Here is a 27,404-nt window from a genome sequence, read left to right as displayed (position 1 = left end):
TGCAAAAAGCTTACATCATTTTTGCTTAACCTTGACAAACTGCTGGCACTGTAATTCTTTGGATAGTGAAGGCAGCAATAAAGCACTTCAGATAGACATGTAAAATTTGTTTTTTTTCTGAATCACTGGTTCAATATCCATGATGATAATAAGGCAATGACATTCACATTGTCCACCAGTCTGAAACTAAATGCTAATACAAGTGAATCGGGATGATTTGATCCAACAATGTCTCATAAAGTTAAGCTGTTAAGTCATTCAGTGTATAAATTATGTGGCACATTTTATCCATCTGTCAATTTTAGAACCTGCATAACCCAGTTACTTAAATGGTGCAAGGCAAGACATGGTGCCAGTCTATCATGGGGCACATTTATACATGCACCTGCACATCGGTGCAATTTGGAGTTATCAGTCAAATTTCCAGACACTCCTCTAGCATTTTGGAGAAAAAATGGAGTAGCCAAAGAAAAACTCACACAAACACAGGGAGAACATGCATACTCCAAACAGGAAGTGCCTGGACCCTTGAGATGAGTCACAACACAGGATTAGTTAAGTGGTTTGAGGTATTGTAACTGTTTATAGCCCATTATTTTCTCTTATAAATAGTTATATAGAAAGGCATTTATCATTGGCAAAAAATGAAGTGTGGCAAGGGGCTCATGGCTTCAAAGCTGCTCAGGTACATGTGCCTGGGGACAGGAGAAGTTAGCAGTCCGTGCAACTTTAGCACTTCATGAAAATGACAGTTATTATAAGAATGAAGGAAAGCTGTAAGAGAGTTATAAGTCCCACAATATACGATTATTTACAGAAAGAGAGCGAGCGAGGGTGTGCGTTGTGTGCAATAGTGAACTTAGGTAAGTATGGAGTGCCAGAAAAAGGGTACATGGTGCACATCCAGCATCACGTCATCAGCCCCTATTGGATGGAATGAAATCGGCAATATACGCAATTGGTCACAACAGCCATGTAATGGAGGGTATTTCGAGCTAGAGAGATAACCTTTCTGCTTTGGCAGTCCTGTTAGCAGACAACATTTGAGCTGAGCAAAGTAGTCAAGGAGAAGACCCTGGTCCAAAAAATTAGGGTTGCTTTAGTGAGCTTGCTGTTGTTTTTTTTTTGTTTTTTTTTTATTGTTCCCAGGTTCGCTTCCCGGGTCCTCCCTGCATAGAGCTTGCATGTTCTCCCCATGTCTGCGTGGGTTCCCGCCGGGTGCTCAGGTTTCCTCCCACAGTCCAAAGACATGCAGGTTGGGTGCACTGGTGATTTTAAATTGTTCGTAGTGAGTGTGTTTGTGCCCTGTGGTGGGCTGGCACCCTGCCTGGGGTTTGTTTCCTGCCTTGTGCCCTGTGTTGGCTGGGGTTGGCTCCAGCAGACCCCCATGACCCTGTAGTTAGGATATAGCGGGTTAGATGGATGGATAGTGTCAGTAATCCTTTTGTTATTTTTACTAAATTTTTCTTTGAAGTAAGAGGAAAAAGGGATTTTTGCTTTGTGCCCTCCCCCACGATAAGCTATCATCTATAGGGGAGAGGCGAAAACTTTAGATTTGTCAAAAATTTAGATATCTAGTTTTCGACAGATCTTGATCGTTTTAGGGTCCCCTGATACCGAAAACATTGATATCTTGAAGATGGGTGTGTGTGTCTGTTTGTTACAGTTTCTTGATGACGGCCTAGAGCTAAAACGGCTGGACGGAAAAATACCAAACTCAAAACTTAAGCCTGTTATAAGATGACAATGCACTGGTTAGTTTTTGAGCCAAATCATGAAAGAGAAAGATGCGCACTGTAGGGGAACCCTCAAATACAGCAATTCTGCAATTAATTATGAATTATTCTTGTCAATTGCTATTGTAATGAGCTATTTTATAATCAGAAATATCAGCATCAGAGCAGTAAATAATTACTGAAATGTTATAGAATAGTTTGGGTAACTTGGTTCGTAGGGTGCAAAGCTTACTGACCCCCGTGTCCAAATTTTTCATTTTTTTGGTGTAAAAATGTCTTCTTTTTAATTCCTTTTCATTTTGCAGCATCTCCTCAGGACTGTGGACTTTGATTGATGGCACAACATTGTTTTTTGCAAACTGTAAATAAACTTTTACTGTTTTTTTATGTCTCAATTCTTCTACCGCTGACACTCGGCTCATGAACTACTAGATGCCCAAGGTGAATTGTACTAATGGGAATACACAGGGTATCAAAGCGCTGGACTCAGACCCATTTTGGAGATGTGACTTGCTGGTGTTGCGCACTTTAATAGAGTGGAAGATCAGGGTTCACATAATCTCAGCAATCAGAGATAAAAGAGATTATAAGGGAAGGACTACAACAAAATGTATCTCTCTCTCTTTGGTGATAATAAGGTAGTATATATCAAGGAATCAAACTCACAACTGCCATTCTTTTAAGAATATAACATTGTGTTTTCAAGAAGTACATGAAGAGGTAAGAAAGATTGTAAAAATATGACTGTTCTCAAAAAAGTGAAAACAACTCATTTGCATTCACTGACACATAAAAAAATTTTGTTTCTTATTCTCATTCCCACACCAATCTACATCAGATAGGATGAAGAGATAAACTGATTATCTACGTAGTTTATTTATTTTTTGTGTCCCCTTACTGCAATATAAGATCACAAGTAGGCCCCATATCAAAGGAAACACCAAGCATAGACAGACAGACAGTCCACTACACATCCTCATCCAGTTTAGGTCATTCAAATAAAGAAAGTGAACAGTGTGCAAATTCAACATAGTAATTAGAGTGGGGTTTGATAACAATAAAATATATTACAATATTTACAATAATTACAGTATTTGTTATGATACAGTAACTGGCTGTTCAGTAACCATATGATCTATAGACAGAACCTGTCCCTGAATCTACTAGTATAAGGGCCAATGGTGCAGTAGTATTTTCTAGAAGGAAGGAGTGAGAAATGCAACTGAACTCCCCCTGTACACTAACAAATTATGACAGTTCAACAAGACTGAGGAGGACTGATTCCAGAGCAAATATTGCACTAGATAACCTGACAATCTAACAGTTTCAGTCAAGGTTGGCAGGTCCCACTAAACATTTCATCATCAGAAGGTTGTGTCAGCTATCTATCATCCTGCTTAAGCAACAGCTTTCAGATGTGAAATACACCTTGTTTTCAAGATAGCTAATGTCACAGACTAGCATTTTATGTTAAAATGGAGGAAACATCCTAGGCAGTGACATACATTTCCTGTACCAAAGGCCTGTTCCATATTCATGCACACTTGTCCCAGTGACACAGGCAAGGTACCTGCCTCTGTCAGCTATGAAATAAGCTTACTCAGGGGATTTTATTAGCTTTTAAATCTTTGGACAGAATTGTGGTAGTAGTAGTAGTAGTAGTAATGAAGCTTTTGAACTCATTAGAGCTATGAAAGTAATGGCAGAAATTTTAGAGCTAAGAAGCAGAAAGGACAACACAGATACAGCATTCAAACCATCTGAGAGAAAGGAACAGAAGAAAAACTTCTGGCAGTGTCTTATGTTGGGAGCATCTAAACAAGTTCCTCTGGATCCTTGTGCATATTCACACCACCAGGATCTACATGGAAAATTGATATATGCAGCAATGTCAGGGATTTCTGGATGTATGTCTGTAATATATCCCCCAGAAATATTTTGAGACACTAGTAATTGGGCACATTTTCTTATCTGAGTTGAGCATCTAATGCTATTTTTTTCCAGAAATTACACCTAATGTAAGCATACAGCAAAATTGTGTTAGGTTGACAAAATAAGATAATCAGATAATAGATAATAGAAAAAAAAAATAACAATATGGGTGTAGTGATAGCAACTTTGGAAATGTTCTACCTGAATTTAGTGTTAAAGAGGTCCTTAGAGAAAGCTTGCAAATTACTGGTTAGAATTAATTAGCATTTCACCTATGGTCAGGATCCGAGTTAAGTTGAATGTATAAGATGGCAAATAGAAGTGACCGAAGTTAGAAGCCTGGGCAGGGTAGGAAAGTCCTAGAAGTACAACTACTGCTCTTTTGGGGTCTTATTCAAAAAGCGGACGCCATCTCTTTCTTATTGTTTGTTTTAGACTGACCTACCCCTACTACAAACCCTGAACTTAAGGTTCATGGGGGTAAGGACAGGTACACTAGGGTCCCTAATCTTAAAAGAGTGTAAGGGTGACTAATCTTGAACAAGAGCCATCTTTGGAATGGAGAGCAGCTAATTGAGGTTGTCTGGGCATGTAGGGAGGAGGGCACCTCACAGGTGCCTCCTGTACAGAGTTTACCATGCTTGAAAGAAGACCCATGAGATGTTGAAGACAGTCCATCTCTTGGTTAACCTGAGAGAGATAGTATGGCTAGTTCTGTTTAGGTTGGCTTGTTGGCATTCTGACTTTCTACAGAAAACTCTTTATCTCCACTCTGTTCTGTATAGTTTTCATGTACTTATTTCTAACATGTAACATTTAACATACTATATTACCAGGTCCTGAGCTCAAACTACTCTTGGTTAAAATTTCTTCAGTCTCTTGGATAATATACAGAATATTCTTTAGAAGCAGGTAAACATGCCATTAGCAGTAACACCTGGAGAGTGATAGCCAATAAGTAGCTGGTAACAGTATAAATGACACTTTAGTACTATTAATAAAAGGAAATAAAATAAAATTTAATGGAATCTTGAGTTTCCTCTCTCATTCTATAATTACATGTACTATACATGGGTTTTAAACTACAGTATACATGTTTGTATGTGGCTGTGCTGGGGCCCTCAGGGGTGACAGCTTGTTGCTGCCTCTTTGAGATATACTCTGCCTATAGCCTTGAGCAGAATAAACTAGACAATTCAAGGAAAAACTCATTTGCACTACTGCTTTAGTTCTGCATGAACTTCAGAGAAAATACTACATAAGCTACAAAGAAGACTCTTGATTAGCACACTTCATGCATAAAAGTGTGAAAACTGACTTTGCAGAAAAACTGAAATATTTACCAGTAAGCATAGATATTGACTATTCATATTTGAATGTGCCCTCATTAACAGTGAAGCTATAACATGTTGGGTGAGCTCTCAGAAATCCAGCCAATAAAGATTTGCCTGAGGCTTTACATACAAAGCTGCAGATCTTCCTGCAAATTATTGCACACTGTAACCCTGACCTTTGGTCTCAGGTTTTTTTTTCAGGAAGCTAGCGCCAGTTGGCTTAAATTTCTTTAGTATAGTTATCTATTTCTAAAACTAATAAAAATGAGGTTAATACATGACACTGTGTCTGTAGAATGCCTCACTATTTAGATCTGTGTCATAGCTTCAGAAACCTAGATTTGAATCCTGTCCTGACCACTGCTGATGTGTAGATTACATTTTCTTATTGTAGCTATATGGGCTTTCTCCTAGGCACTTAATTTTTATCATAAAACACTTCAGAAAAGTGCACTTTATATTTTGTAGACATTTTAAATTGGGCTAATGTGAGTAAATGTGTACATACCTTGGGATCTATAACAAATATCATCTGCAAAGTTAGCTCCTGCACAATATATGTGTGTGTGTATGTATCTATACATCCCAGGTATATGATACCCCAGCAGAAAAAAATGGGGCGCTGCTGCTAATGGTCTTGTCTTTTTCTGTTTCCCTCACAGTGCCAAGAAGACACCCGGTGAGGGAAATTAAGAGCTTAGCCCCTTCTAGCCTGAACAGAATAAAAGAATGACGAAAGGAGGTGTCGCTTTTTGGACCAGAGTAATAACCGATATGAAGCGTCCCAAAGCCTGACCTTACCTTTAAAGAGATCCATTTCCTGACTGTGCTTTCAAGGCAATTTCAGTTGCTGTTATCTTGAGTACTGATTTCTTTTGTTTATATCTATTTTTGTTCTATACATTAAATGGGGCAGACTGGCTGGCACCCCAACTTTTCTTTGGGAATGTTTTCAAGTTCATTTCAGATTTGACATATATATATATATATATATATATATATATATATATATATATATATATATATATATATATATATCAGACAAGATATTACACTTTGACAGCAATCACCCAGCATCTCATAAGCGGAGCTGTATTAAGACTTTATTCAGAAGAATTCGCACCCATTGTAATAGGAAGGAGACAAAAACGAATGAAAGACGCTATCTTTTTTATCTCTTCACTTCAAACGGCTACCGAAAGACATTAATTAAACAATGCCTACACAGGAGACGCCAGAGAACCCAACAAACAGTCGACTCCAATCTGACCGCCCATCCCACCTGGCACACACTTCCTTATCATCATGGAGTGTCTGAAGGTGCAGCACATATCCTGTCCAAATCAGACATCAGAATACAAGCCAACGAACAATTTGCTCACTGTCCTTTTTAGTGCCAAAAACAAGAAATCGGCAGCAGAAACACAAAATGCAGTTTATAGTATTCCATGCTGTTCTTGCCCAGCAGTATACATAGGACAAACATCAAAAAGAATCGCAACACGTATACATGAACATTGCAACGCCGTCAGAAGGAAGGACTCACGATCACTGATTTATACGCACACAAATTCAACCGGACATACATTTAACTGGGACAATGTACAAGTAAGATTTAAGGCCAGTACTAAAAGCGCCAGAGAGCTGGCTGAATCTTAGCTATCAAATGAAAACAACATTAACAGACACTTGAACATAAATCCAGCATATACAAACTTAAGAAGAAGAACATCCTCATAATAAATAAAACTTTACGAGCAACACTCTCCTAACCCCACCTCATTACCCCCAAATCCCCCCCACCTAATTTTTGCTATATATTGCCTTTGATTATTGTATGTGTAATCATTATCCTCTGATGAAAACTCAGGAATAAAAACTACAAATATGCAAACCGTATTACGAACCTTCGCTTCCACATATATATATATATATATATATATATATATATATATATATATATATATATATATATATATATATATATATACAGTATATATATAGTATATATATATGTATATATATGTGTGTGTGTATGTGTGAATGCATGTGTTTAGCTACTTGCATACACTTTAATATAATATAACTTTATATACATATTGTCATGGACGGCCGGGGTCTTTGCCTGGCAGGGACACCTCTTCGCTGGGAGGAACGGGGATGCAAGCCTGGTCAGGACAGTACCTCCCCTGGAACCCTAGACGGCAGCCCCTCTTGATTGCAACAGTGCCTCAGACTCACGCAGGGCTTCATGGGAGCTGGGATCTGGGGGTACCACCAAGGTGTGCTGCAGCTGCTCCTGAGCCCATATGGCTGATTCCTTCACCTGGAGCACTTTCCAGGTAACATATAAAAGGAGCCAGCAGACACTATTCTGGGAGGATGAAGTTTACCAAGGAGGAGTGGAGGAGAAAAGAAAAGAGTGAGAAAGGAGAATATTTGTGTTCAAGTGCACTGTATTTGTGCTTGGGACTGTGCTGTGTACTTGTGGGAACGGGGAAGATGTTACCCACGAGTGAAGAAAATCAAAATAAACCATTTGTGTTTTATAAGTGTGCCTCCAGCATCTGTCTGTGTTGGGTTGGGTGGCTGGTATGCCCCCTACTGGTGTCACAATATATATGTAATATATCTTGTCAACATGTATTGTATATGATCAACATAAATAATGATATATTTAACACTTTTTTATAATCTTGGAATGTAAATTTTCTCTTCTCTGCTGTTATGATGTATAAATTTAAAAGTTTTGTTATGTTTCCCTTTGCTCTTTCGTTTTCATTTAGGAATTTTAAATAATGTAGAATCAAATTCTGAAATTTAGTTTTATGTTTGCATTCAATTTATACAAATTAATAAACTTTTACATATTGTTTTTTTGCTGTGATGCTATTGAGCTGCCACCATTTTTGTCTTCCTGTTGCCAGGTGAGGAGATGCCTTTTAGCATGTGATGCTCACCGGAACACACAACTTGTTCAGTCAATAGTGCAATGGTATTTGAACCATTTGCTTGCTACACACTGAATCCAAGATTACAGTTAGCAAAAGAAACCCCTGAAAATGCCCCCTGGTGTTTGTGATTTAGTGCTCTGTTTCTTAATCTAATTGCTTCTGAATTACGAGTGTGATTTAGTTTAGTTTTTGGCCTGATTCTCGAAACCTTTTTCATTTTACTGCTTTAGCCTGCCTTGTCTCCATATCTTGAGAGAACAGTTTAAATATCCAGTTGCATGCATTCCTGGCTTACTTTTGACTTGTTGCTGAAATCACCAGTTTTCTTGAATTTTGAAAACAACACATAACACGGTTAGAGTCTAAGGTTTTTTAGGAAAACAAGGGTGTAATTCTTCAGTTGTTATTGGCTAACCTCAGAGGTTTCCAACAAAGAAATCTATGGACCATTCCTTGGTTTGCTTTTTAGTTTTTGCTTGAGGTTCCGTCTATAAGAAGGGGTTAAATATAAAGTAGTCTGAAAATATTTGTGAATACTTTGGAATTTCCAACATGTACATTTAATAAAATCTGATTGAATACAGGCAACAGTCAGTTCTGGGTTTTCTGATTAGAGCTCCTTCTAGAGTTTGCATTTGTGCCTGAACTATTGATGCCTTAAAATCAATAAAAGAAGAAAAAAGAGTGTAAAGGAGTAGTGGGCATTTCGCCCTGCCAGCATAGCTGGTCAATTTCATTTAAAGGGACATGCAACAAGACCACCTTCCAGACAGCCAGCCCTTACAATGTTCAATTTAATCCACACTTGTCTGAGGTTTGGCTCCTCTTCTGCCCTCTCTGTGAAACTCAGTTCTCTGCCATTCACTTTCCAACATTCATAATTTTATTTTCCCCACAGTTCTGCTTTGCTCTCTTACCTAATTTGCATCCTTGCTATTGCTCAAGTTCAGTTTTCCCTGGGATTTCAGACCAAGATTTACAAAGCATTCACTATCATTATATTTTTCTGTAATATTACATTTTAACAGACATTTAGGTCCATAAGATTGTCCTGCAGAATGAAACAAGTGCTCCACAGCCAGCTTCAGACGCCATATACGTCTGTTATCAGTGAGCTGCTTTACCCAGTGAAAAGAAAAATAGGTAACATTTTTTGTACTGAATTTTGTAAAATGCAAAGCTTCAGCTTATATGCTGTATACTGCCCATGTATAAATAAAAATGTTTTTGTGTTCATGTGCATTTTTCATACTACAAATAAACATGTATTTGTCTATGAAATATTACTTTTCTAAACGATCCTAGCTTTACCAACTGTTTATGTCAGAAACAGGTAAGGATTATTATTTCACTGTGTACCCACTAAAAATACATTCATTAGCATAAAAAAATACACCACTTTAATTTTAACACTACTTACAAACACAATGCTAATTCCCCATCATTTACAGTAGATTAACTCTACATGGCTTACGAATTACATCATTTCTATTTATTTTTGCACTTTAAAGTTACTAAGAACACCGTGATGATGGGATTTTTCCCCCCATTATGCTGTCTGATTAATAACCTTTCAGCTTTTTGTTCCAAAGACAATGTGTGTGTATATAAGCAGTCTAGCTTCATTCTTGATAGTTTTAAATAGCTCTACATGCATCATTCTCTTGGATACAGACCTCAGGATTGGTCCAAGCAGTTCTTAATCCTGTCCAATAAGAAGGCCATGCTAAGGTTCCTTCCACCAATGGAATAGGTATAAATGATCAGTGTAATTTCCTTGTCACTAAGGCAGGAGCTAAAAAAAAAGCAGAGCCAATGCACTGAAATGTTACATATTGTAATGCATCACTTTAAAGGCACAGAGCTTTTTTTTTCTTTAGACTTAAAGTATGCAAAGAGAGCAGATAAAATCGGAATAAGAAAACCAAACAACATATAGTATATGATACAGTGCTGTCAGATTATGATGCTCAGATGTTTTTATAAACATGTTATCTTTGTAAAAGTCTAAAATAAAAAACAAACAGAAAAAAGACATTTTGGAAAGGAAATGTGATAGACGGACGGCACAGTGGCTCAGTGGTAGCGCTGCTGCCTTGCAGTTAGGAGACCCGGGTTCGCTTCCCGGGTCCTCCCTGCGTGGAGTTTGCATGTTCTTCCCATGTCTGCGTGGGTTTCCTTCCAAAGACATGCAGGTTAGGTGGATTGGTGATTCCCTAGTGTGTCCTGTGGTGGGTTGGCACCCTGCCTAGGATTGGTTCCTGCCTTGTTGGCTGGGATTGGCTCCAGCGTGACCCTGTGTGTGGATTCAGTGGGTTGGAAAACGGATGGATGGAATGTGATAGATATCAATAACATCTTACTCTACGCATAGTTTAAACCACTCTTTGAGTTAGAAGTCAAATTACAGAGGCATTACTGTGGGTTTATAATTTTGTTTTTCAAAATAACACCATGTCCTTAAGAACACCAGGTGCCAAGTAGTTAGTTATTCTTTTTCATAGTGCCTTTCATTGAACCTCTGTTTAGTAAATTCAATGTTGTTTTTTCAAAATATTTTATATTACAATGGGAAAGACATCATCCAAAAAGCTGGAAAATAACGATCACAGAAAGGTATCTAAAAATAATAGAGCAATTCACAGAGTTATAAAAGATAAAGAATATGTTTAAAATAGGCAGAGGATGTAACTAAAATTAAAAATCAGTATCACAAAAGAGGGAATAGAAATGTTAACACTTTCGAGTATGAATCTGCTAATGCAAAGAAGTTTGAGTGCTGACATGGTAACCAGAGAGCATGCAAAGACAAGAGTTTCAGAGAAAGGACCACCCACCCCACTCCAGAGTCGATAGATGCGAGATTTGAATAGAAGAAAATCTAGCAGCAAGTAATCATAGATGCCTCACATGATTAACAGTGCAGGCAGAAATTTCATGTTGTTTGATTTAAAGGCTTGGAAAGACCAATCAAACACTGAGAGGGATTTCTGAAATCATCAGTTTGGTTGAACCATCCATTTATCCGTCCTTCCATTCATTTTCTCAACCTGTTTATTATCTTAGAGTATTTAAGGGCTGGAGCCTATCCAAAGTATACTGGCTCAAAACAGGAACCAGCCATGAACAGGATGCCAGACCCTTTTAGAGCATATTCACTGAGTATTCCAGAAGTTATTGTAGTTCAAGTGGCACTTTAATGTTAAAAGTAGTAATGCATTAAATATAGCAGGTCAAGTTGTTTTCCTTTTATTTTTAAATAAATTTAGCATCTTGTTAATTATTTCAGGTACAGCCCCTGTTTTTGCATTTTGTTTCTTTATAATAAACTGAGAAATGGCACAGTGCTTAACATTACTGAATTCCAGGTCTGATTATCTGTGTGGACTCTGCATAGCTGTTTCTCTGGATACTCCCACATACAAAAACATTGTTAGGATCAACTGGGCCAGTGTGGGTTGTGCATGAGTGGGGTCTGCAAAGTACTGGCACTCTATCCAGGTTTAGGTTCCACCTTGTGCCTATTGCTGCTGGTTACATAGTTATATTGATAGCTCACAAATCCAACCTCTGGTAGCAGTTGCTGTAAATATACAATATATATGTTATTAGATTATTGTTGTTGAAATAGTTGTCATTGCATGTATATATTGCCAGGGGATGTGTTTCTTTTATTACTGTTTCATATTTATAAATCCAAGAGAAAAACTATGTACATTTCACTTAATTGATCCCGACTGTTTGATCTTTAGCATGGACATTATCTCTCTTTACAAAGCCATTCCTCACGATGACTGTCTCATTGCCCTCCGATAGGCATATATTAGATGTCCAGTCCAGGATTCTCCCACGAAAAACCTTCATCAGACTGACAGAACTGGTTGTTACCCTGAATGGCTTCTGTTTTAATAGCATCTTTTTTCACAAAGTCAGCTGAGTTGCAAAGGGTACTTGATCAGACCCGAGTATACCAACATCTTTGGCTACATTTCTTCCTACCTGGATTGGACCTGTACAGATGTATTGACCTCTGTGTTAATGCCGCTTCTGGCTCAAGAAGCCAGCTACAATAATTCATAAATAATTTTACCAGTTTCTACCCATCTCTCAGGTTTACAGTCAAGATTTTTACCACAACTCTACTATTTTTAGATATCAGTCTTTCCATTAGTTGCCTGGGATTCAAAACCTCCTCCTATGACAAGCCAACTGACTCACAATTACCTTCTCTACAGCCTCTTCCATCCCTGGCATTCTAAAAACTGTATACCTCTTTCACAGTTCCTTAAACTCCGCTGTCTCTGCAGTGATGAAGTTGACTTCTGTAATGAAGCACTCAGAATGAGGAGTTTCTTCATTGATAGAGGATACCTTTCTCATATAGTTGACATAGCCCTCAATCAAGCCAGGATTAGACCTTGTAACATCCACTCTAATAGGAACACCAAAAAGAAACCTGCATCTTGATGGTCTTCCCATTCCACCCTAACACTATCTCACTTGCAAATACAGTATGTCACCAACAATACCCTTCTATCTGGTCTGTCTGTTAAGTTCAACATTAAACAATGAGCCACTTGCCAGTCTAAAAATCTTTTTTACTGCATTTTTGTAAGAAGTACTCAGCCATCTACGTTCCAAAGAGCATGTTCAAGCTGTTAAAATCAAAGACCTTATAAAGCCTATTGGAGAACACTTCACATATCTTGATCACAAACAAACTGATCTGTCTGTGTTCATTCACAGGACTTCAAAGACACTTTAAAAAAAAGAAGAAGAAGAAGCTAAGCTCATTTTATCTAAAGGCAACATTTTCAAACTTACTCTAACCTTTTCTTCTTTCATTTGTTGTGACTTTGTTTCTTCCTCCCCCCTACATATGTTGCCTGCTATTTTCATTACAGTTGCACACCTGATGACAGGCTATGCAGCTGAAATGTTGTATTTTTGCTTTTTTCTTTTCAGCATGGAAATAACCTTTCACCCTTTTTTCACTTCCTGGATCTATTTCTTTTATCAATGACTCTTTTATACTATCATTCTGAGGCTGATTCTGCTATCAGTTGCTACTATGGAAATACTTCTTTGTGCAGTAAATTCCATACTCACTGTTTTGTTTTCGCAGCTACTATAAACTGGGTTATGAAGGTATGGTGATGGATGGATAGATGCATGTTTCTATTTTGACTTGATGCCAATACATCTAAAAGCTCACTATAATATGAGAATTAATATTTCACTGTTATTTACCTTGTATCTCTCTCTCTCTATATCTTGTATTAGTTTGCACTGTATTCTTGTCTACTTTGTAATGTGCTTTTGTAATGGCCCAAAGAAAAAGGCATTTAATGAAATGTAAATAATGTGAATTAAAAGCTAAATACTTTCGACACAGCATACTTATTCTGCTGTTCTTTTTAATAATTTGAAAATCTGCTGAAGATTAACTTTTAATCATAAAGCAGTGATTCACCTTTTCAATTTTTTAACTATTCTGGCTTGTCCTGCATCTAGATTTTTCTACATTAACTTTTGCATTTCTGTCAGTTTTATTTACATTTTACTAGTAGTAGCTTCGAGGTCACTGGGAGTGCTGTAATATACTAACGTGACAAGTTCCATTCTATTTTCAGTATGAATACACAGTGAACAGAGCCTTTCAGAAATGTGGTCCGCTTACAGAAGGTGAAACCTAATTCTTCTATGGCAAATTTAGTGAATCAACAAGGGTGAGAATTAAAGGAATTCAAGGGTTATAAAAAAAGAAAGAAAAAACAGCCTTTAAGAAGAATGAAGAAGAAAATCTGTTCAGTGAGTAAGTAAGAACTTATTTTATTTTTAGTAGACTAGATTATGAAATTTTGCATATATTTAACAATTTTGTGTATATTTCGATTTTTGAAACTCACACATTCAGTTTTTAGGGCTGAGGCTTAAAATCAATTTCAACAATGGTGACCTTAAATTCCAGTTTATTTTATTTCTGCAAACAGATTCAGGAAACATAGTACAGACCCAGATTATAACATGACATTTTCAATCTCGCTTAATCTAATTTAAGGAAGCCAGAATCTATCCTGACAGCACTGGGTGCAAGACAGGAAACCTTCTATACTCGAAGCTAATTCATCATAGGCCCACTCTCACTCTCTCTCTCTCTCACACACACACACACACACACACACACAATAACAGGCATCAATTTAGAATTTCCATTTCATCTGATATGTATGTCTTTGGGAATGTGGGATAAAAACCATAGACAACATGTTATTGTGTCCGAGATTATGGATTAAAACCTTGACATATGTTTATTTACTGTTCTATTGTTGTTTTTGTCATTTTTGAACATTTTTTTTATGTATTTTTCTCTTTAAGGATTTTTGTTAATTTGTTTACTTATTATTTATGCACTGTACTTTTACTTCATTTGAATCTGTTCTTTTTATTTTGTGTGTGCAACCTTGAGAGATGAGGTCACCATGACTATTGGATATTTTGTTGCATTTAATTTTTTCCAAATTCCAAGTGGCCCTTTAGGTATGGATTTGCCGTGGATTTGTAGGTTTGGGGATTCAATGATGATGTTAGTTTTTCACGTTAGAGCTTAGCTATTTTTACAAAATATTTCGAAACATTTCTGCTTGCACTTCTGAGCACGCATTGTTGGGGGTGTGTCCTTTGAGGTTGTAACTGATAATAATGATGCAATGGAATAAAAGTTCATCACAAATTCATATCTGTATCTGAGTTAATGTATTCTAAGTTCTAAAGACAAATCTTTGCTTTTCATTTAGTTACGGATCTACTGGCTTAGACCTTTGCTTTGATATTTTAAATTTCAGCTTTCATCTTGTATTTTGGTTTTGGTTGGTGTACTTCTCAGTCTTCCAATCAACCAGTTTCTGTCTTTTGACCTCGTTTTATCTCCTGGTTACCTTATAAAGCCCATTGCACTTTAATGCATAGCACAACAACAACCTTGCTACTGTGGGGCTGCTCTCAGCCATTATAATGAGCAGATGGTCCAGAAAAGTAGCATTGAGATTGGACAAAAGATTACTTTTATGACTATTATGACCATTGCTGGGGATTTTCTGGGTTTAGCAATTTTTTGCTTTTGTCATTAGATTTAGTCTCTGGATTATAGATTGAGGCGGCACGGTGGCGCAGTGGTAGCGCTGCTACCTCGCAGTTTGGGGACCTGGGTGTGCTTCCCGGGTCCTCCCTGTGTGGAGTTTGCATGTTCTCCCCGTGTCTGCATGGGTTTCCTCTGGGCGCTCCGGTTTCCTCCCACAGTCCAAAGACATGCCAGTTAATTTCATTAACGATTCTAAATTGTCCCTAGTGTGTGCTTGGTGTGTGTGTCTGTGTGTGTGCACTGTGGTGGGCTGGCGCCCTGCCCAGGGTTTGTTTCCTGCCTTGCGCCCTGTGTTGACTGGGATTGGCTCCGGCAGACCCCCGTGATTCTGTAGTTAGGATATAGTGGGTTGGATAATGGATGGATTATTGATTGAATGTGTTTGCTCTGGATCTCCATTTTCAGGCAAATCTATTTGCCACATTTTGGCACTTTTTGCCTTATTTAACCATTTTCTTGCTTTTTCATCTATATAAATACATTCTTTGTTTTGTGCTGCCATAAAAGCCAGAGGTTTGTGGTTACTCTCTCCCTTGAATGGTATTGTTGTTTTTAGAACCTTTAAAAGTATTTATAAGCTTTTACAGCTATTATCCCATTTTAAGCTTGTGAAGGCCTGAAAAGCCTTCCTCTTAAATTTGGGGTCTGGCTGTCGGGTGAGGCCTGTTTTTAGGCTGAGCAGTAAAGTAATGGTCATGTTTTCATTTGTTTTGTGGTCTGGCCAACCCTTTTTCCTTATTGTGTTTCTGTACCCCAGGGAGCACCTCCAGAGAGGTTATGCTTACTATGTAATACACTATTGAAGCCTCATCTGGAGTCCTGTGTGAAGGTTTGGTTTCCACGTTCAAAAAAATGATATACTGTAGTTGTGCTATATAGAAAGTCCAGGGAAGAGTGGCCAACCTGATTTCAGGAATGCAAGTTATTAGCTATCAGGAAAGACTTTCAGTTTAAGCAAACTGAGAAAAAGTGGTGGCATAACTTGAATTGGTTCAAGTTATTAAGGGGATTAATACAGTGATTTGCAGCTCTTACTTTAAATTCATTTCTTAATATGAACATTTGGATGCAGCTGGAAACTAGTCAACAATACATTTCACACTTATGTTAGAAGGCACATAGAACAGATTAACACGTAGTGTTGTAGATATTACCCTCATCACTTGACTTGACATTATTTTAGGGAAATTAGGTAAATAGGATTGGCACACTTATTAGTCTGGATGGACTATTCTATTGAAGATCATTCTAATGTTTTCTAATATGGGAACCTATTCCTAGAGCAAAGACTTGCATTAAAGATTTGCTGGTGAGTGCCTAAAAGCCAGGTGAGCCACATAGCCTAGTCAGGCTGAGTAGCAAGAAACCATAGAGGGTACCCATATGGGCTGTCCACTCACAAAGTGAGGGTTGGGTGCAACACCCATTGGGGTACACCCAAGTGTGGTAGAGATTCAGCTTAAATAATAATTGTATTTATCATTTGAAGGGAGCTTTTTGGACAGTAAGAAGGCTTAATAAAAGTTTCTTAAGTTTATAATTTGTAACACTGAGCTACTATACTATGTGGGGAGATCAAATTGCCACAGCAATAAACACAGTAGCAATCTAGAGCTTAACATCAGTTATGACCAACCTGAATTGAACAGGACTGTTCAGTTATTGACATTTGGATATTTACAACAGCTAATGCCAAGGTGTTACATCCTATTTGCTGTTCTTCTGTGTCTACTCACCTCTCCCCATGAATTTGTAATAAAATACATTTCCTTTGTTGATGTATTGCAATTTTGCACAATTCATTAAATCAACCAATATTTTATTTATAATCTTTATAGGATACACTTTTTAATACTCCACAAAACACTTTTCTAACAAGATGATAATTTTTTATGAAATCACTTTGCCATTACGGATGGTTAAAATACCATCACCACTTACTTGCTAACATATAAGTGACATATTTTACAGTACTGCTAATGGTGAAGCCCTTCAAATTTTCCTTTCTATTTAAACTTTATGGCATCATAATGCTGACCTTATTAATCTACTTATTGTAAATGTAAGCATTATGCCTACACACAGAGAGACATTAGAAACCTCTTGGGTAAAGAAGCCAAAAATGAATTCTACTCTGTTTAAAGACAAGCTTTAAGGATTTCAAAAAGCAGTTGTCACTTTTATCATATGTGGGTGAGGATTTGGGTTTAAGCATTATAGTACATAGTGGTTGGACAATGCTTAGAAATTAGTAAATAATGTCACTAAAAAGTCACATGCATTTTAACCAAGTTAATTTATTCACATTATAGCATATCATACAAAAACAGAAGAAAAGACAGAACAAAAAACTATGAAACTAAGATATTATAAAGCAATTTATTACTATAATTTGAAAAGGGCATCATATTTTGCAAATACTACAAAGCATGGAAAATGTGACCATTTTAGATCAACTTCCCCCTTTTGCCCTTTATGATTGTGTACCATATTTTGGATAAGAATAATTATTTTAAACCTAAATTACAAAGGGCATTTGGATTTATTGAAACCCTAAATCATGGCCATTGAATTAATGTTTTGATTATCTTTTTAATGTGTCACTTTTGGGGAGGAATAATCTAGATGTTTCAAGGTGGGCTCCACATCTCACTAGTAATGATAATAATAAGAGTGGTGACGTTTTGCATGTTGGTTATATATAAGAGTGACACTGTATTCTCTACATGACATTAAACTGGATTATTTACATATTCTTGAAAGTTATTGCAAGCACTTCACCTGTAAATGTACTGCACATTACAAAGCACACACATTCAGATACATCACAATATATTAAAATGGATATATGTACTGTTTTCAAAATTTTTAAGACAGCAATATAAATTCCACAGTCTAAAAAGTTTTAATATACCTAGGCATTTTCAAAATTTTTCCCAGGGCGCAGTGGTAAGCAGCATAAGGATGACACTGAATCATAAAGAACATTCAAACTATTTTTCATGAATATAATTTGCCAATATCTTCCATATCTGGTCATTTATCATTTTTATAACATTTCAAATGAAGAACAAAGGAAAACTACTACATTTGCACACCTGCTAAGCTGTCGGTTGCCACTTATATGGCTGAATTGTTCATATATGCATTTTGGGTAAATTATGAGCAACTTACTTTAAATAGATTTCTGGTCTTTGCAAATGTTTGATCATTTCCAGTCTTCTTTCTGTGGAGTCTACTAATAGATGCAGAAGTGCCTCACACTGTCTACTGGACATTCTGGAAAAAAATCTGAACTGATCAATATATATAAACAGGGTGATATAGTGGCCAAGTCATTGATTTTTAACTCTAAGGTGGCATAACCTGCTTATGATCTGCATGTTAAGTCACTGGACATAAAATGCCATACAGGGTGTACATCAAACATAACTTGCTCCCAGAGTTTAGTAAGTGGATGACTAAAAATCAAACAGAATGTGCAACTCTACATTAACATGGCAAGTCATGTTTGCCACAGCAGTGGAACAGCAACATCGATTTCTATTACATTTCTTACTGTACCTGTATCTCCAATTAACTGCTGTATTTCAAGACCAGCATTCAAAAATGTTTAAATACACATTTTTTATATTCATTAGTTTTTCTTATCAACTTTATATTTGACATGTTGAAATTTACTTTACTTGAATCTTCGTAGGGCTACAGTATAAATGATAATATTGTAGCAACTTCCCCATAACAGGTTCGGAAGGAAGACACAGAAGGACAAATAATTGATTGCAAGAACAGTTTACTCTTAACAGTCCAAGGAGAACACAATGCAGAACAATGAAGGATATTGAACAGGAACTATTTACAATTACTGTACCTATAAACCTTTCATTATTGTGATCCTGAGAGATGCTCTAAAAAAGAAAAAGTTCTTGTTCCCTACATAGAATCCCCCCTGTGCTCATACCTCACCCTTATATACCACACCTTCTTGACATCCCCTGAACTGTTCAGAAACCCCCCACCTTCATTTCCAACTCCTCTGTTCGGGGTACTACCCCTTTTTTTCTTTCTAGCGTCAATAATTTCCCTGATTGCAGTGGTCTGCACTGCTCTTAGCCCTCCCTGTGCTATACTCAACAGTCCCTCAGCCCCTAGAATGCTATAATATACTGTATAACATAATATCGATAAACACTTTTAATCCAATTCAGGGTAAAGGGACAAGAGCCTATCCTTCCATCCCTCTTTACAAGGCCAGCCCACTGCTGAACCTATTCAATACTCACAGCCAATGCTGAACTGTAGATGTCTTTGGACATGTGGGGAGAAAACCTCAAAAAAAATCACGAAGACTTAGTGAAAAAAGACAACAAAGTAAGGTTGGTAATGCTGTATAAGATACCTACTAAAAACTGCTCAGTTTCATCCAGCTGTGTCATATAGTAAATATACGTATTATGAGCATCCCTATGGACAAAAATGTAATTTTATCATTTTATTCTGTTTTTTCTGCTGAAGGCTGCTGTTGTAACATGCCAAGCAGGACAGACCAAACCACCTTATCCCAACAAATTTCTTCCCCTCTTCTAGAATTCTCAAATGTTTTATTATTTATTTGGAACTGTGCCCAGAGAAACTAAATCCATCCCTTAACATAAATATTTATATTTTAGGTGAGGACATGTAATCCAACAGACACAGGCACAGTTGGCTTTCTTCTTGACGTTGTGTGTGACTGTGCAAAAGTCCTTATCAGCATGTCCCACTACTAGAAGGCACACAATATATTGGGGCCTAGAGCTCTTTTTACTCTTTTCCTTCCTTTGTATTAAATGGAAGAATCAATGTGTTACTTGAAGTGGTTTGTGCTGTGAAATGAGGTTCAGATGTTAGTAAAATCTGTGAATGCTTTGTGTCTGATGATATAATGATAAAACCTAGCTGCTCAAAAAACTCCTTGAATGTAGTATTGAACCTCTTAATATTCTTTTTTTTTACTTTGTTGAGTTCTTGGCACATTTTGCATGAAATCTTGAAAATGTATTTGAAAGACATTCATCCTCATAAGTGATTCAAAAAAGGTATGAACAGTTGGCAGCTTTAACACTTACAACACTTTCACTTTAATAATTGTGCATGTTCACTTGAAAAACTGTTGTGGCTGTTTCAGTAAATTTGAAGAATGGAGGTGGTCAACAGACATCAGGTCTCACTACAGATGTGTGATGGGATTAAGGTCAAGACTCAGACTGGGCCACTCAGGGACTTCTTCATTTTAAGCTGCTGACATGTTACTGTGGCAGCATGCTTTGGGTCTTTTGCCTTGTTGAAACTCAAGCTTCTTTCCTACTTTCAATTCTCTGTTGGAGGGAGAAGGGTTTGTATGCTGTATAATTCTGTGTGATGGGTCATTCATGTTCCTATTAATGTGTCCTCATGTGCAGTGTATGATTACACCTCACGTACTGCTTACCATTCAGTCCTCTTTTCTTTTTCTTGCTGACATTTCTAAATGTTTGTCCATCTATTAAAGATTGTATTGTATTTTTTGTTTCTCTCGATAACTTAAATTTTTCTTTCCCCTCTTTTCTTACCTTGAAAAAAAAATGTCCTCCAGACATTCAGGACAACCAGCTTTAACTGAATCATTCCTTCAACCTTTTGTTTGTTAAATAATCAATTCATGTTAATCATTACTTTGTATTCTGAGCAAAAACTGATCTTTCTAATAGGCCATATTAATTTTCTTCATTAAGCCCTTGACTTTACTTCTATTATTGAAATCAATTGCTAAAACCTCATTTTACCCCCATTCAATAAATGAATAAATTTACTTTCACTTTCTTGCTTAAATTGGTGAGGAGCTTTTGTGACTCCTATATTGTGCTAATTTCTCATACTTAGTATGCCTCTTTGCTGAATCTACACTGGGTCACTGGGAGCCATAACTTACCTCTGCAACATAACCACAAGTCAGGCGTCAACTCTTGGTACACCACTATCACATTATAAGGCACACAAATCCACACTCGTATTCCATTTATTTAACTACTCTGTCATCAGACAAAGTAACCTCTATGGCAAACTTCATTCAAAATACTGCAATTAAGCACACTGTGAGTGAGATACTGTCATGATTCTGTGTGATTGTGTCCTTTGTTCTCCATTTAAGTTCCCCTTTGTGTATTCTTGGTGTAATTTAAAGTCTGTTTCATAGATTTATTATGTTTATTTATTTGTGTAGCAGACATTTTTACCCAAAGTGACTTGCATAGCAGGTCAGCATAACAGCCTGCGGGACTGTTTGGGAAACAAGTGTTAGAAAACGAGGGTACAAAATTCATTATCACAAGTGACATGCTCAGAAAACAAAATACAAGTTACTTACAAATTCCTAGGTTACAAAAACTTAACCGCTAATATACTGCAAGTCAGACAGAAATTCACTAAACAAAAGAGCATCTGGTAATGCAACCTCTGCCTGGTATCAGATCTCGGTCTAGACTCTTTTCATGTATATTTCTTGGTGGATTGAATGAGCTGCCCACCTCCAAAAAAGTTAAATAAACAGAAAAAACACTTGAGTCATGAAAGGGAGTGCATGTCTGACTTTTGCTGATAAAGACTGAATTTGTGAGCAAGCAGAATAAATATAAGAATAAGGACCATTCATAACATGAGCTAAACTGCAACACAACTGTATCCACCATAAGAAATAAGTAGGACTTGCAGAAATAATTTAGCTAATATGTGCAGATATTAAGTGACTCTTCTGAAGTGTTATATTCCGTATTACCTAATTATTATTCAGGGCTAGTGGAAAATTAATCTAAATCTCAAATCCTTTTAATTCAGTTCAAATCAGTTCTAAGTAGAACTGATTGTTTCAGTTCATCTTGAGCCAATTTCTAGTGGGGACCCACACACACCCACTGTTCTGGCCAAGTCAAAGGTTAGGAGATGTTGTTCAGTTCGTGGACAAAAGTACAGAAAATAGGTCAGTGCCAAAGAACTAAGAAACAAATGCAAATCAGACATGTTTAAATATTGTACATTATGTGACACTTTGAAAATAATATAGATAGATAGATAGATAGATAGATAGATAGATAGATAGATAGATAGATAGATAGATAGATAGATAGATAGATAGATAGACAGAACTTTGCTTGTCTCCGGGGAATATTTTGGCTTTTTACAAAAGCTCTTTAAAGAAATAAATATATAAACAGATATGTAAATATATATGTATATATATTGTGTACACACACTATGGACTAAAAACACACCAGAATGACTGAAAAGAAGGAAAATTACAGTGAAAGAAAAGTTCTGCTTTGGCAGTCATGGTCACAGTGAGGCATATTATAGATCTATGCTGTTGGTGTAAAGGAGCCCCACAAGCATTTCTTGGCACCTTTCTGCTGAATGATTCGTTGGCTGAAAGTCCTTAGCATTAGTGTGTCAGAGAGGTGATATGCAGTTAGTAACTTTTAACTATGTAATATAAAGATGTCCCTAGTTCTACAGGTGTTACATTACAGGGATCTGTGGCCTATGCTGTCAGCACCCCAAACACAAGGCAGTAACCAACATTGGACTGCATGCCAGTTTAGAGCAACCACTTACCTAATTCACACTTCTTTCAGACATAAGAGGATACCACACAGACACATAGAGAGTGTTTAAATTCTACACAGAGAGAGTATTTGAACCCAGATATCTGGAGCTTTCAGGTAATGACAGTGTGCCACTATGCTACTTATGACAAAATAAACTCAACAAAAAAAGATTGTTAACACACCTACTTTACATTTGTGTGAATGAACATCAGTAAGGTCTTGGCTCCTTTCAGCTGAAGCCATTTTAAAGCAATAAGGTCATACCTTTATTTTAAAAGAAAATGCAAAACATGCCATCGTTGGCACTGCTGTCATTTTAAGAGCAAACATTGCGTTATTTAACAGTGTTTACATTCAGCATTTATTCCAGCCTGATGGTTTTTCCATTTAAGTGATATTTTATCTGATGTTTTCATTGCTGTAATTGCCTGTCTCTCCCTAAGACTTGGCTTGATGTGTGCTGCTGTGGTCTAGAGGCAAAGGAGTTAGGCCTTGAAACCACAAGGTTGAAGTTTCAGATTTCACATATGACTCACTGTGTGACCTTGAGAAATTTGCTTAAAAAGCATGTGCACTAGTTAAGACTCTGGTAACATTGCACCACCCTGAGTATGTCAATTATTTTGGGATAATGTTTATTATTCTAAACCATAATACACTTCTTACTGGACACAGTGCAGAATTTCATATTTGTCTATGTTATTACTTTTTACTTACTACTTTAATAGTAATGGAATAAAAAACTATGTAACACAGATATACATACATAGCACATAAAAGTTCTTAATGCTGTTGACACTCATAAGGCATATTATTAATGTAGGTGAAGAAAACAAAAAATCTCTAGTTAATGAAAACACCTCCACATTCTACACCTATACTAAGTTATATTGATTCAGAGTAGTGGGAGAGCCAGAGCCCATCTTGGAAGTATCAGTTGCAAGATGGAAATCAAACCTGGATCGGGTGCTGGTCCATTACCAGAAACTCTCTCTCTCACACACACACACACACACACACCCATCCTCAATCACACTAGGCAAATTTGGAGTCCCCAACTACAGAAAGTGTGAGGAAAACCAGAATACCTGGAAAGAAAACACATTGTGAACACAAAAGATCATGCAAACTTCACTTCGACATGTGCAAGTAGAATCTCGAAGGCAGCATATTTAACCCTAAACTCTTAAACCAACAATTTGATGCAAATAAAATAGGGATGGTTCATTATCTTTGGAAAAAGTCAAAATGTAAGTTTTGCCAGCCAGAAATGCTCTATGAAGAGAAAAATGGTGAAACATTTTATATACCCCGAAAAGATATTAGAAGAGAAAAAACAAACAGATGTGACAGATAGAGGGCGCTATCGTCCTCTTGAACCCTCAGACCATATGCTAGACACCAGGTAAAAGTCCAACAAGTTGACTTTTTTATTAATAAAAAGTGCACAAAGCACCCTCCTCTCCACAATACTCATTAAATAAATCCACAATACAGTAATCAATAATCAATAATACACTCCACCACTCCCAGACGCGTTGCCACCCTTCCAACCAGCTCACCTCAACACTCTGGTCTTTCTCAGAGTCCTTTATAGTCCTTGACCCAGAAGTGTTTCGAACCTTCAGTCCACATGACCTCATATGACTTCCAGTTCAGATAAAAAGTCCTCTTCTTCACCCCAGAAATACATCACTTCTGCTGTCTCTTTGCCTATGACGTACTTCCGGGTTATAGGGCACATGTGACTCCCTGGGCCTCCCTGCAGCGTCCTCTGTTGGCCCCTGTGGTATCCAGCAGGGCTGTAGAGGAGAACACCATTGTCCATGATTCCCTGCTGGTATCCGGGGCACCTCCATGCTGCAGGGAGAGATCCATCTGGCGGCCTGGGGTATTGGCTGGGATGACAAGCTGCCCATAGACCACACAGAAGAATGCCAAAGATTACGTTCTTTTAACATTCATTTTGAAGAAGACACGTGATTGAAAAATGATTTGTAAACTTTCTAATATTTTAAAAGTAGCTGTTTCAGGTTCAATGCACAAAGGTTGCCTATGTTTCAGTAAATATAATCAATTATAATTTATTTATCAACCCACTTATATTTAAGGTAGGTTTGAGAGCCTTACAAAAATATTGTAAATGGGTTTTATCATCACTATCATGGTGCGGTACCCATCAATTCATCTATCCTTTCATTTGTTCCCAGTACAGTACCTGCCTTCCATTATAGTTTGGTAAGCAGCTTTCACATAATACAGCATATTGATGGTGAGCTATACATAAAGACATATCATTCAACAGCTTAAGAAGCTTGGCAAATAACAGCACAGTATTCAGTATATTATGTATTCTGGTCAGTGCATAGAATGAGTCTATTTTAGACTAGCTTGGGGGTGGCTAACCTAAGTTTAATCTTGGGGATAAAGTGTTGAGGAAGAGTAGGAACAACCTCCCCAACCTGGTCCCTTCTCTTAGCTCACCTACTCAAATAATGACATCCTCATCCACCTATTTCTGTCTTCTGACATGGTATTAGAACATGCACCTAAAGCTCATAACCCCATTTATTAGGCATCATTATCAGTGTGCTAGCCTAATCCTATGTTTCAATCAGGAGTCCTAATAAACAGAGTTTTCCTACCTGGGACCCCCACTTATTTTTACATTTTTGTCTTCTCTTTATGTTACTTAATAGCTAAGCTGTCCCAGAATCTCATCTGGATGCTACTTAAAAATTCTCAAGGTATGTCATTCAACAACTTAACTTGGTCATTTTTTGTCACTACATTTTGCATGAAGAATTGCGTTTTGGCTTCCATTGTAAATGCACTTCCTCATAATTTCCAACTCATGGAGTACATAATCTACTGTTTAAATGAAGGAATGCAGCTGGATTGAATCTGTCAAACCCTTGGGAAATGTAAAGACCTGGATTTGGTGATTATAAAGATATCTTTTCATTTAAACAGCACACCATCCATCCATTTTCTAAATTAAACCATAAATGAAAAGTGAAGGTAAAAACTGTTCCTAATGTTCCTCTACATGACATTGCCTTGTCCACACTTGCTGGAAACCATTTTATTGTCAATGATCTTCAGTAACAGCCCAGTCCTCAGATAACAGGAAGGTTCTTCTTCCCTTGTAATGGTGCCATTTGAGCAGTACTGCTGTACTTTATAAACAGAAAAGAGCACTGAACAGTTAACTGTAATTAAATTAATTACTTTTATTCACTTAAAAGGGCTCTGAAATATTAGAATGGTGGGTAATTTAAAAAAAATAAAACCTCAGCACTTTTTATTCAAATTGGTACTTGTCCTGGCATAAATGTTGTGTTGGCACTATTGTCCAAATGAAGTCATTGTGCAGAGCGAAACTGAATAAATGACTCAGAAAGATTGAGTGGTGAGAGGTTATACTTCACTGGAACTTCCAAGAGAGAAGTGAGATAGAGCAAGTCAATAATTCTAAATTACAAAGTAAGCACAACCAAAGAGAGCAAGCAGAAGCTGTAAACTTTTATAAAACAAGAGATTGAAAATCAGAGACAAAACCTAACAAAATTGTTTCAGATGCTAGTTTCTTGTATGCAATGTGTTCAGTAATGATTTTACTACTGAATTTAAGTTCAGTTCTGGATATAGTGGTCTGGTTGAATGGATGATGGGTATAATGGGTGACAGACTTCTCTAGGCAAGGGCGAGAGTATCAATAACAGAATATGTTGTAGGAATAAGGAAGATAAGTCTGAAGATGGCTCCTGAATAATAGGTTTTCTTAGAAGAAACAAATATTTTCTTTGCAAATAAAGTGTAAATGTGTCTAGATCTTTTAAAACTCACTTATAAGAATTTTCATGTGTGAACCTGAAGAAAACACAAATGTATGCAAAAGCAGCCTAGCAACATGCAGTAACAACAAGAGTCCAAACACAAAATGGCGCTATTGATGGCAATCCAATACTGTAAAAATAACAGGCACAAAACACTTAAATTTTTAAATCAAGGATAATTCACAATGTATTAGAATAGCAGAAGTTCTTTTCATTCATAAAGAAGAATTTGGGAAAATAATTAAAAAGGCATTATAGAAGAAAATGTAACCACTTTCCAGATAACCTGTTGCTGACTAAAATGTGCATGTATGCTGGACAGAAAAGATCTCACATTCACATTATTGGCAGAATCACAGAATTAGATTGTTTTAATAAACTGAACACTGAGAGGTTACTGGACTTGTTCAGGCTCGCATATGTAAGCCAGCCAGTGGCAAGACTTCAGGCAGCAAATCTGGGAGTCACAACTCTGACCACTGGCCCCTGGTTACACACAAGTCAATCTATTCTGGTCACTTTATTCACAACTTGTAAACAGAAAAGAAAATAGACATCAGAAAAGCTGAGGGTTCCAGCCAGGCTACTCTGTTGAGAAAAGCAAAGTAAAAACTAGCAGAAGCTAATAAGGAGCCTTGATGGTTTACCAAGAATTGTCTGTCTATTCTCTATTGTTACTGTTTTGTGCTTTCTTGTCTTGAAGGTATAGACTTGTGGTTGCCCAGAAAGTTAGAACCTATAACTTAGTGTTTTCCAACTTCTTTAATTTGATTGTCTGTGTAGTTTAGTAGGTGGCACCACAGAGCCCTACACCCCAGATACAACTAACATAGATACTAATCCATCAAC

The sequence above is a fragment of the Polypterus senegalus genome, chromosome 3 (assembly GCF_016835505.1).
Source record: "Polypterus senegalus isolate Bchr_013 chromosome 3, ASM1683550v1, whole genome shotgun sequence".
Lineage (NCBI taxonomy): Eukaryota > Metazoa > Chordata > Cladistia > Polypteriformes > Polypteridae > Polypterus > Polypterus senegalus.
Note: the sequence above shows the minus strand (reverse complement) of the source record.